Below are 12127 nucleotides of genomic sequence, written 5' to 3'. Positions count from 1 at the left end.
TCAGAGGCTGCAACACACACACACACACACACACACACACACACACACACACACACACACACACACACACACACACACACACACAAACACACACACACGTACACACACATACACACACACAAGATTGAAAAACAACTTTTTATGGCATGTGAGCTGCTTTTGCACCCAAGTATGAATCACACATGTCTGACATCTTTTTTTTTTTTTTACCATTCTGAGACTGAATGTGTAAAATTCCCACCCGATAAGAAAAAAGAAAGAAAAGCTCCATCCTCACTATATTATGTGCTGGAATGGCGGTCCAGACACAAATGCCCCCAAAGCCCCTCGCCCTGGTGCTGTCTCTTTTTGAGACGCTTGTTGTCACACAATCAGGCCCCCCCGCTGTTCCCCATAATGCACCAGCACTTCTGCATGGCACCCTAGTGGGGGGGGCAAGTCTGCAACCACCAGCGTGTAGAGGCTGCAGCCATACAGTCACAATGAGGCCAAGGCTTTCATAGAGTTGTGTGTGTGTGTTTTGGGATGGTTGGGGGCTCGACCTGGATGTAGTACCCCTCCCTCAGTGGCCGAGCGTGAAGGTGGGGGGTCATTATGCCCCCACGCGCCATGTGTACAAGTGATTGAAGTTGACTCTCTCTCCCCTGCACCTTTCACCCTCATGGCTGGAGGGGGAAATTGAAATCAATACGGCCTATGATGAGGCGACTGGAGTGGGACACGGGCTGAGGAAGGAGGGGAGGGGGGCTTTGGCTTGACGGCTGGCTGGTTAAAGGGGGGGACGATCAATTCCCCCTGACGGATTGCTGTTTGGGGATGATCACATGACGAATCTCGGCTACTTATTTACGTCAAACTAAAACGGTCTCTGTCCACACGAGCGTTTTGGCTCCTTATGAGTTTTAATCCTCGTCCATACTAACAAGATTGAAAACGCATGTGATGTGTCCGCTCACGTGCACCGGGCATGCATGTGCAGGTGTAAACAGGAAGCATTTGGTTGTCAGCTGCAGAATTGTCACAGATTGCTTGAATAATAGGTTGTCTCCTACGACTAACAACAGCAGGGTCAGCAATGCTCGTAATTGAATAGTCTGGTAGCCGAGGCTAATGACAGTTGTTTTCTTCTGAATGGGGTCATTGATAGGAGCCTGACGAATCAGCGAAGGTTAATTTGTGACCAATCAGCAAGTGGTTGCAAGCTTCATCTTTTCCAAACATCTCGGTCTCTTCTCATCCGGATGAAAACGCAGCCCCGGAGTTTTCAAACTAAAACGGGGCCAAACTTCTCAATTTTAGCGGCTCTACAACTTCAGGGCAGTGTGGACGCCAGGAAGTAAATGTGTGGACGTAGCCTGGGACTTTGTCCAGTGATGGAGACTCGGCTCCGTTTGCAAAACATCCTCACACAAGCCTGGGACATCAACATCTTTGTTGTTGTGAGAAGTGGCAACTGGTTCCTCCTCCTCCTCTCCCACAATCCTTTATTTTTTTTTGAAAATGTTTAATCCCCCCCTCGTCCCCCTCCCCCCAATCCACGCATTCTCCCTCCAACGCCCCCCCCCCCCCCCCACCCCCTCCTCCTCCTCCTCTCTCATCCACATTATTCTCTCCGTGCATTTTAATTTTTTCTTTTTTCCCGTCACCGGGGGCCCAGTTTCCCCGCCCACTCCCCTCATTTTCTTTTTTTTTTTTAGCCTGGAACTAGAATAGTGGAGCCAAGAAATAGTTAATCTCTCCGGCTGCTGCTGCTGTGATTGGCCGCTGTACGCAGCGCTTCAGCCTCCTTGAATGAGAAACAGGGGTAACCAGGCAACTTCAGCGCCGGAGAGAAGAAGAAGAAGAAAAAGAAGAGAGAGAGAAAAAAAGGAGGACGAGAAGAAGAAGACAGTGCTTTTTATGCGGGATCTTAGAATTAAGGAGGAATTCCAAACATGTAACAGGCGGAGGCAAATGTGATTTCACCTTGTGTGTGTCCGGCAAATGGAATTAACAAATGGATTTTCTTAAACGCGCTCTCCCTCTGTCTCTCACTCTCTCTCTCTCCCTCCCTCCCTCCCTCACTCACTCACTCCTCTCATCCTCTCTCTCTCTCTCTCACTGGGGGGAATAGGGCGCTCAAATGAAGGAGACACAGATGTGGATTAAAACGCATAAATGGCACAGAAAAGCGTCCACTGAGAAAAGGTGAGTGTCTCACTTTCTGAGCTGTTGACGAGTTTTTGTCCTTTTCCCCCCCACAAACTGTAGAGATGTTTAAAGATTTGAAGCAGCTCAGCGACGTGACAGATTCGTGGATTTAGGATGCGTTACTGGCCGCTGAATGGAGATGGGCTGCGGACCGGTCTCCGTGTGGATGACTGAGACAGACATGTAGTGAAATAAACAGAAACGAGAGTGAGCCTGCGAGTGAGATCATCGATGCCGCTGTGCTGGGTTTGAACGTGCAGTCCTTTACCGAGCAAACGCCGGTCGCCTGTCAAATAACCCGCTGTCCCACATTGAATTGCGCACAAACCAGGGATGGTCATTTGGCTTTGAGGTGATATCGATGCATAACCTGCACCTTTATGTTATTTTGCCTCACAATCGTAAAGAGACGATTATCATGTTAAGGAGAGACTGAACCATGTCTGTGCCCCCCTCCTCCCTCCACACATATTCAAATGTCCTGCTGCAACAGCAGTAAATCATCTCCAAACGGCTGCGTGTGAACTCTGATGCTGGCTGAATGAGTGACTGGTGACACGATGGCATGTGTTGATAAATGTATTGATCTGTGCGGACAATCGGTTAGAAAATGTCCAGCAGTCTGCGCTGGCGGGGTAAGAACCTGTGGATGGACGCTTGGATGGGAGCGCGCAGCGCAGCGCAGCGGCACCGGTCTGACCGCGCTGAACCTCAGTCCGCCTCCGTCCGTGGTGTGTGAACAGAGGCCTGTGCACGAGTCCTCTCGGTTCAAGATCACGGGTCATCGTGGGGATAACACAATCCTGTTAATTGTGGAAGAGTCTAGTGCTGGAGAGGGAGGGGGGGGCGTCTAAACTGCGTCATGGTGTGCAGCTGTGATCATCTTTGGATTTTCCTGATTAGAAATGGTTGCATTGGAGCGGCCGGTGATCCGGTTTTTCGCTGTGGAAATACACTTTAGAGCCAGCACTGTGAAAAGACATGCATGTTATTGAGCCATATCATCCCAGTTGAATCTAATTTTTTAGAACACGGGATTCTCAAAGTGGGGTAAAGGGACCCCCAAGGGTCCTCGAGGGGTTGGAGGGGATCCCTGGCAGAAAAGGGGAATCTGTCATTTTCACTATATTTAATCCATATGTAACACACTGACAAAATGTTTGGTCCCATATTTCATAGAATTCCTTTCATAACACATTGAAAGTTAAAATTGTTAATGGGGGTTTGTGATGTAGTCTGAGGGGCTCTTGAAGTGCAAAAGTTTGAGAACCACTGTTTTAGTAAAAGTTAAAAAAAGAATGGAGTCAGAGCCTTGAACCATTTCCTAAATTAACTTCAGAATAAGCTATTCATTGACTTTCTCATCTGCATTTTTTTAACCTCTTCAAACCCAATATTGAGGCGATATCACCAGTTCAAATGCACTGTTTAGTTTTGGACCATATGTCTGTCATGATGCCTTGTGTTTTCTGCTTGAGCGCTCATGAGTGCAGGACTACATACAGTATCGCAGTGGCCTTGGCTATAGCCGTGGAAACAGCTTTTAAACAGTATCTGCTGAAAGGCCATGGCTCACCTACTTCCTGTTGGCCCAAATGACGAAAAGTCATGTTTGTGTTGTGTCTTGGCGGGACAGCATTAGCTTTGTGACATCCATGCCAAAGTTCACCGGCGACTTCTGCCAGTCGGCCAAACTGCCTTTAGTAATCTCCTTACAGAGGATGTTCTGCAACAGATCCTAAGCTGCACTCACTGGCTTGATTGTAGGACACATGTGTTGCGCGTGCAAACACACACACACACGCACACACAAACACACACACACGCACGCTCTCACAGCACGATTTCCAGTTGTCATCCCAAGACAGTTCTCTGCAGCCCAGTGTGAATTGTGGGGCTTAAGATGGAGCTGAACAAAACACTAGAGAGCATTAACTTCTCCTGTAAGGGCTGCTTTGTTAGGTCTCCCAGTGGATCCCAGACACTTAATTTAGCTCCTGACAGCAAACGCAGCGAGTGGATATGGAAGCTGCATCTTGTCTGATTAAGGGCACGATGCCTTTTTCCCCCTTTTACAATTACTATAAAATATTGAACGCTGTTGGAATATGTCCTTTTCGTGTTATCTCAGAACAGTTACAGCAACGCGGGGGACAACGTTTCAGCTGGTAGATGTTTTGCACTCCTTTAAAATCTTTGGGGTTGTCTCGCCCACTTGCTGTAGTGTTGCTTCTTGCCTTTTGTCTTGCTGAGAGCCTGGTGCGTTATCACAGTTGTTGTTTCCCCTTATATCGCTGTGGCACCACCTCGACTTGAACTCCCCGAGGGTTTCCCAAGTGCTCCGAGATAATGCCTCTACTGAACGGGGGGGGGTTACACTAACTTTAATGTAGCTTTTTCCACATATGACACACAATTGCTGGAGGGGTCTAAATCTTTTATAAATGTGTTTTTAATGAGCCTGAAACATTTATGTCTGAGTTTTCATTTGGCCTTATCACATCTAGTCTATTCATCAATGAAGACATGGCCCCTGGCAGAGGCAGGTCAGAGGTGAACTTGGTTCCTTTTTGGTGAACAAAAGGGGGAGATTGCTCAGATAGTGATGCTGTGTGGAGTGAAGAATGATGCACATCCTCCACCGGGGTCTAATCAACATGACAGGTGCATCTGAAGTTGAGAGTGCAGTGGGAGGGCTGTGGCAACTAAATGTGTCAGTAGCAAAAACTCAAGCTACAAAGACTCGCACTGCAAGCTGTGATCGTAGCTAAAGAAAAGGATCTCAGATCTCCCGCATCAGAGGCAAAGAAGTAGTTTGACATGTTGGGAAATACCAGTGTAAGATGGGACGATCTTAACAGACACCAAAGTGTAGAAACAACCCCTTGCTGTTTTATGGCGGCCATGTGACAGGCTTTTTCTTATCAATGTCTTCTTGGAGTCTTCGCTGGTTGTCTTGCAAAAAGTCCCAGCTAAGAATTATTCCAGCATATCATTTTGCAGTCAGGCCGAACACGAAATACATTTTCATGTTGCGTTTTGTGCTTGACTTTGGCCGCTGGATCAATATTTGCAATATTTACTTGAGTAAACACAACCTGCAAATATTCGCCCGCTCTTTGCTAGAAAAGATGAGAAGAGGAGGGGCTATCTCTTCCCACCATTTTTGTTCATTATCAACCATGGCTGAAGTGACTCTGCGTTGTACCAGTTGTGGAAACCCCAGAGAGGCGAGTGCCATTGTGTGTGGGTCCATAAGACCATCCGTAGGCACACACAGCTCAGGGAATTCAACAGTCTTCTCCAGGAGCTGCGTCTGAACGACTACCTCCGGCTGACCAGTTTGATAACCTGCTAGCTCGGAGTGGAGCCAGCATCTGTCGGGTGGATGTTGGGTGATCACGAAAATTTTGGGCTGAAGTTTACATTTTTTTTAAATCAAGCTGGTCAAGTGAATGACACAAATTTCACTTATGTCTAAACGCAGCATCATTTTCATAAAAAACATTTTTGTTTGGTCTACAGATTATACAAAGATATAAAGTGTTAGCTGCAGAAGTGTTGGTAGGTAGATTATTTTTAATCTTTTGCCATGCTAGCTGTTTCCCCTTGTTTACAGTATTTATGCTAAGCTAAGCTAACACACTGTTGGCTCCAGCTTCATATTTACGGCATCATGATGACGGTAATGGTCATCTCATTTAGCTAAAAAATTTGATTTCCCAAAATGTTATCATCCTTCACAGAAACAATATTTAGCTTGATGCACCTCAGACAAAGAAATATGGTGGAGACCATCTTCACTAATTACCCTTAGTCTCTGGAAACAACATCAACAGTTATGTAAGATAAAAAACCTGAAATGGCAAATAGTTGAATTATAATTTTCTCTCTATGTATTGGCCTGACCTTTTTAATTAATAAAATTGGAAACTTTTAAAACTGAGTACAGCCCCTCCACATAAATGACATTGTCTTGCACAATAAATTTAAACGTTTTTTTCACTTCATAATGAGAATGTAAATTGAGACTCAACCTTTAATTCTTGCTGCAAATTAATTCATTACATTTTATTTAATATCCACTGAGAAATTATGCAAGTAAAATGGACGTTTCTAAATGGTTTCTAAAAGTATCACACCTTATTAAAATGCAGTTCAATTAGTATCATTTAATTGTATGATGAAGTAAGGGAGACACAGTGAAAAAGTTCAAGTTATTTTAAAGGAGCACAATTGGTAGTTCTCAATTATCACTAATTGCCGCTAATTGCAGCCAATGCTTATTTGATGTTTCCATCAATCCATATCTAATTCAGTTAATTGTAGATGTATGTAGAGATTCTGCAAAAACAGCAGTCAAGCATCATTGACTTCAAGTGTTTTCCCACATTTATGTCCCTGATCGCGCTGACCCCGTTGAGTTGACAATGTGGCAGCGACCTCACCACCATACAGAGTGTTACTGGAATCAAATGGGCCTGTGAATTGCCAGGCGATCACACAATTACTTCCATTGTGTGGAGCTTGGTGGCTCGTAATCCCTGCGCCTTGGCCTGTAACATCTGGTGAGTGAGTGAAGTGTTCAGCGTGAAGCCAGCAGTGTCGGCCCGCCTCCCGTGTTCAACCGGAGCAGCCGTCACTGCCCGCTTCACTTCCAGAGGACTGGGCATCTTCAATGCATCAATGACACCAGCCATCACAAGGGACATGTAGCATGCCAAACCAATGATTCATTAGGACTCAATTAACTGGGAGGCATGGGGCGCCCTGCCATATGCCTCGAGCTTCTATGGCAATCTGTACCCACTGCCTACGACTGTACTCTCAACTGTCTTTGGCACTGTACAGCCTGTACATGTGCTGCACAGTAACGGCACAGTGGCTGTCTGCAGTCTGGTCCTTTACACACAGCCAGATTCTTTACTATTAAAACAAGTCGGTGAGGTTTAGCAGCTCTGTGTCCAGCCGCCCAGCTCCTGAGCTGGAAATGAGTCACAATGACCTTCAGCTCAACTCGTGGTGCGCCAGTTGGCACCGTATGAAATACTCATCCATCTACTGGAGTACGAGGCTGCGGAGCTCCAGATACTGTAAATCTTAGGAGGCAAGAAAGGCCCCCGCTCGATATCGACTTCACTTTGCTTGCCAAGAGGCGGCGTGCGCTGCCGACAAGATCTATCCACCCTCAAATCTAGTTTGTCTTCTTGTCTGTGCCAAGGTAAAGGACCCCCCCATCCTCACCCCCATCCTCTGTGCCCCCCACCACCTCATATCGCTGCTCCACAACCTGAGATTAATGAAATGAGATTCGAGTAATGAACAGGCCTAAACAGAACAAGGGCAGTGGACACACCCCACTGCAGAGATGTGATGTGATGTGATGTGGCGTCATATGCACATACATCGCTGTCCATGCATGTCTGCTGTATATAATATGCATTAATGATTGACACATGCACTTTCTTAAAGGTCAGTAGTTTCACTTTGACATCACGGCTGCCAATGGGTTTTATGTCACATCCATCCAGTCATCTATTCAGCTACACCACTTATTCCTTTGAGGGTCGCAGGAGGGGGGAGCTGGAGCCAATCCAAGCTGACATTGGGCGAGAGGTGGTGTACACTCTGGACAGGTCACCAGCACCATCACAGGGCCAACACACAGAGACAAACAAACATTCTCACTCACATTCGCAACTTTGGTCAATTTAGAGTTTTCATTTAACCCAGTCCCAGTCTGCATGAGTTTGGTCTGTGGGAGGAAACAGGAAAGAGCCCACGCTGACACAGGGAGGACATGCAAACTCCACGTAGAAAGGCCTGGGCCAAACCAGGATTTAAACTGGGATCCATTTGGCTGAGGCAATAGTGCTAACAACCACACTTCCTTGCTGACCCTTTATGTTACAATGACATTCAAATATTGGTTGTAGCTTGTCTTAACGTTCACGAAGCTTCATTTTCAGATAGATTTGATGAAATAGTTCAGATATATTATTGCAATCGCTAAACATTGGCCGCAGCTTGATTCCTACAGAGGACTGATGGCTCCTCCCCACACATCCCTCTCCAGCATTGTTAGATAAAGAATTGGGGGATGAAGGAGACATAAATCAATTAGAAATCAACCACTCATCTCTGACCATTGTTATAAAGTGTTAGCTATAGCAAGCTAGCCACAAGCTAGCAGGCTAACATGTCAAGTGCAGATGGGATTGCTCTTCAGGTCATCCCAAATCCCATTTGATTGGATAAATTCATGTGAACGACCCCAAGTGCAACATGAGTCATCTGATACATTTAACAGAAAGCTACAAAAAAAGCGATACATGGCGATATTTAAAAATAATTATTTCTAATTTTGTATTTGAAATGCACGAAGATATAATAACACAGACACATAAAATAAAAACTTATGAATTTTAAATAAAATATATACATGAAAAAATAAGTATTTGATGGACCATTTAAACTTTCATTTGTACCAAGAAATCTAACATCTGAAACTAACTATTGAAATAATTTTATAGAGGGAATACAAATTTTTAATTGAAATAGAAATAAATGTTTTAGTCTGTGGTCGTAATCATGATCAGGACAACATATCATGATTCTGTCCTTTGACTTTTGAGAGACTTTGTGTTTTGATATTTTGGGGAAGACCTTTGTGGACTTGCGGTTTCCTAGCGTTTGGACATTGTGTTTCCTTACTTTACTTCCTGTCTGTCTGACCTTCCCGATCATGTCATTGACCTCACCTGCTCTAATGTGTCACACCTGAGTACTATTAGCTCCGCCTCCTTTTGTGAATGAAGTCTCTGTGCTCCACACTCTCCTCTGTCAGTCCGTTCACCCTCATGGATTTACTCTGTTTTTCTGTTGACTTCTCTGTCTCCTGCGTTCTCTCGCCTGCCTTCAGAGAGTAAGTCTAGTTTTTGTGTTTCTTTACTCAATAAATAATGCCAAGAAATGATAGGTCAAATGTCAATATACAGTGTTTATCAGCAAGCCACTATAGTGTTCATCAATATCAATTATCTGTTTGTGCATAAATGTATACATTAATCCAGAATTTGTGTGTATAGTTTTAATTAAGGAAAAAAGGACAAACACCGTTTAACAAGTTATTAGAAATATAAATCATAATCTTCAAATGCTTCAAACAAATAAATTGAGTTCACGTTTCCATTTTAAGTGGCTTGTTTTGAATTTGTGGCTTCAAGAAATGAAGAGTCAAAGCATGTTTTTTTTTGCAAATTAAAAGCAGAACTTTTCCAAAAAGATTAGTGCCAGCAGAACCAGAGAGAGGAAATCAAGTCAGGTTGGAGCAGCTCTTGCCCCAGTTGTAGGCACGTGCAGCCACCCAGCTGCACTCCTCCAGCATTTTCACCGCATTACCCAGAAACGCTAACGTTCCTGTGACCCAATTTATCAGCCTCTCCTCCCCATTCATCTGCTCTCACAGATGCTCTACAGGAGGCTGCGTAGCATTCATCACCTTTTGAGTGGTGAGGTCCTCCGGTCTCATCCCGCCGGCCCGTTCTACAACCCTATTCCCCACAGGGAGGACAGCAGCTCCATATGCGGCTGACGATTATAACAGTGTGGCAGGCTGGCAGCAGCAGGCACTACAGTGGCTCGGAATGCATTTGTGCATGCATTTCTGTTTGTGCTCCATAAAATATGCAATCAAATATGGGCTCAGCAAGGTTTTTCCTCTTCTGACAGTCAATTTAAATATTGTTTCTGCCACATCTCCTTCCCTCAGTACTTCTTCAACCCCCTGGAGGTAATTGAGATGTTTAGTTTAGCCTAGAGGAACTATCAGACTCAATTCTCATGTGATTTCATATCCCCTGATTCATGTTTTTTTTTTTTCTTACCGAGCACTGTGCCTTTCCCATGTTTCCACCATTTACAGTTTTCAGTAATCAAACTTAAAATGACAGCAAAACTTTGCTTGCTCCCACGCAAACGACAACTCTTTTTAATGAAGCTTAAAAGAGGTTTCTAATATTCACTATTAGTCCAGCATCACACATATAAAAGCCCTATATCACAATACAGTTGAATAGTTGAATAAACACCTATTTTCAACATAAACTAAACATCATAACATTCCCAGAGGAAGGATTGTTGGATTTGAGTTTTGTGTGACAGATATTTTAGTTACCAAGTGCATACTGAATGAGATTAGGCCAGTTGGTGGTCACTGTTAGTATTTATTTTAGCCAACATTGAAGATAAGGAGAATGGAGCAGCAAAGTCAGTTTTCTTGAAACTTTCTTGAAAACACTGAAAAGATGTAGAAAAAAACATGAATAGTATGAAAATATACAGTGGAGTTGCCTTTGGTGAGCCCTCAGACACCGAAGTCATCGCTCCTTAAACCTGTCAGCTGTATGCTGCTGATTGGAAAAAAAGCAAAGTTAGTTTTGTGCGAAACATAATGAAACCAGAGATTCATTTTTGATCAATATAATAAATGTGTTAAGGAACATGTCTGCCTGGGACACTGAAAGTTAGTCATAGTTATTGGCGCTGAGAGAAAGATCATATAATGACGTTGTATTAAATGCAGTGCAGCAGCGCAGTATTTGTGATTTTAGTATTAATATGAATTACCGACTATATTCTATATCTGTTTATACATTTTACACTACAACAGACAAACACCAACTCACTAAATGTGTCTTCATCCATAACATAGACATGGCATCACTTTGAGTAATGTTTACAATGCAGGTCCTCAACATTAGGTGTAGCAAATAAGTAATTTATTGCTGTTAAACCTTGTTCACACATGCAAGAAGAGATGATCCAAATCTTTCCCTGTCATATTATAATAGTAGTGATTATTTCACACATAAATCTTGTAACTCCAGCCTCCTACAAAAAAAAATAATGATGAGCCTTTCTTTTGAACAGCTCTCAGAGAGGAAGGGAGTCATGAGTTCCGGCTTCCTCCAAAGAGCCGCAATTCTCATCACTATTTCATTTGTTCTAACATAATCACCTGTAGTGACTAAAGCACCATGAACTTGTGTTTAGGTGATCAAAGCTTATGTTCGACTAAAGTGATGAAAAGATAATGATTCTAGTTAAAGAGGTGAACTGAAGCTCAAGACACAAACAGTTTACAGCCAAAAATGTGGTGTGCAGTATAAAATAGCACATTCTCCATTTGAAAAAATCTCACAGCTCTCATAATGTATGTGGCAAAACCATTTAGTATACATCTGATTTCTAAGGAATAGGACTAATATCACCATATCTATTAACTAACTAACACTGATTTTTTTTATTGCTGCATATATTTATTAGCGATCTCTTGTGTAGAAAATAATTTAAATAGAGTAAAAATTAACCCAGAGCAGAGCTGGGTGAACCTTGGAGGAGACCCTGAGGCAAAATTAAGTTGACTGAGTAATCAGTTAGGAGCAGCGCTTCTCAAACCGGAGAGTTCAGGCCTCATGCTGGAGGGACGAGGATGACCAGAGGAGAAACATGGAGTGAAGCTAAGTTGAATGAATATGGTTTATGTCGGGAAAACAAACAAACACGAGTCAGTTGATGATGCTATCGTGCTGACATTTCACTAAAATTCCACTCGGATCCTTTTGGACAATTCGTTTTTTTATAAGTATTTCCTCTATCATTGTTAATGATTGATTAAAAAAATTTGAGAACTCATATGTGGCATTTTGACCTCGTAAAAATGTGATAAAGAACTAGAATAACTCCACCAAGGACCAACAGTCCCCTTACATTCAGTCAAGCTGCAATAAATTGCATACACCCCACAATATATGTTCCCTAAATATACCAGATTTTTTTTCATGAAGATTCATGAGTTATTCACTGGGAAATCAGTTTAAAAAATCAATATCTCGCAATGTTAAAGAAAGTGGAAAGAAATTCCTGAACCAACCCC

General features: G+C 43.3%; 1 protein-coding gene across 1 annotated transcript in view; it reads left to right on the top strand.

Annotated features, from left to right (window-relative positions):
• Positions 1-1842: 1842 nt before the first annotated feature.
• The window catches only part of LOC117778333, a 53709-nt gene continuing 43424 nt past the window's right edge, over positions 1843-12127 (top strand). Inside the window, exon 1 of the mRNA XM_034613834.1 lies at positions 1843-2187. The gene's annotated coding sequence lies outside the window, so the exon portion shown is untranslated. The remainder of the gene's footprint in view (positions 2188-12127) is intronic.

The sequence above is a fragment of the Hippoglossus hippoglossus genome, chromosome 17, assembly GCF_009819705.1.
Source record: "Hippoglossus hippoglossus isolate fHipHip1 chromosome 17, fHipHip1.pri, whole genome shotgun sequence".
Classification (NCBI taxonomy): Eukaryota; Metazoa; Chordata; class Actinopteri; order Pleuronectiformes; family Pleuronectidae; genus Hippoglossus; species Hippoglossus hippoglossus.
The sequence above is the reverse complement of the archived record's forward strand: the minus strand, read 5'-3'. Positions and strand labels throughout refer to the sequence as shown.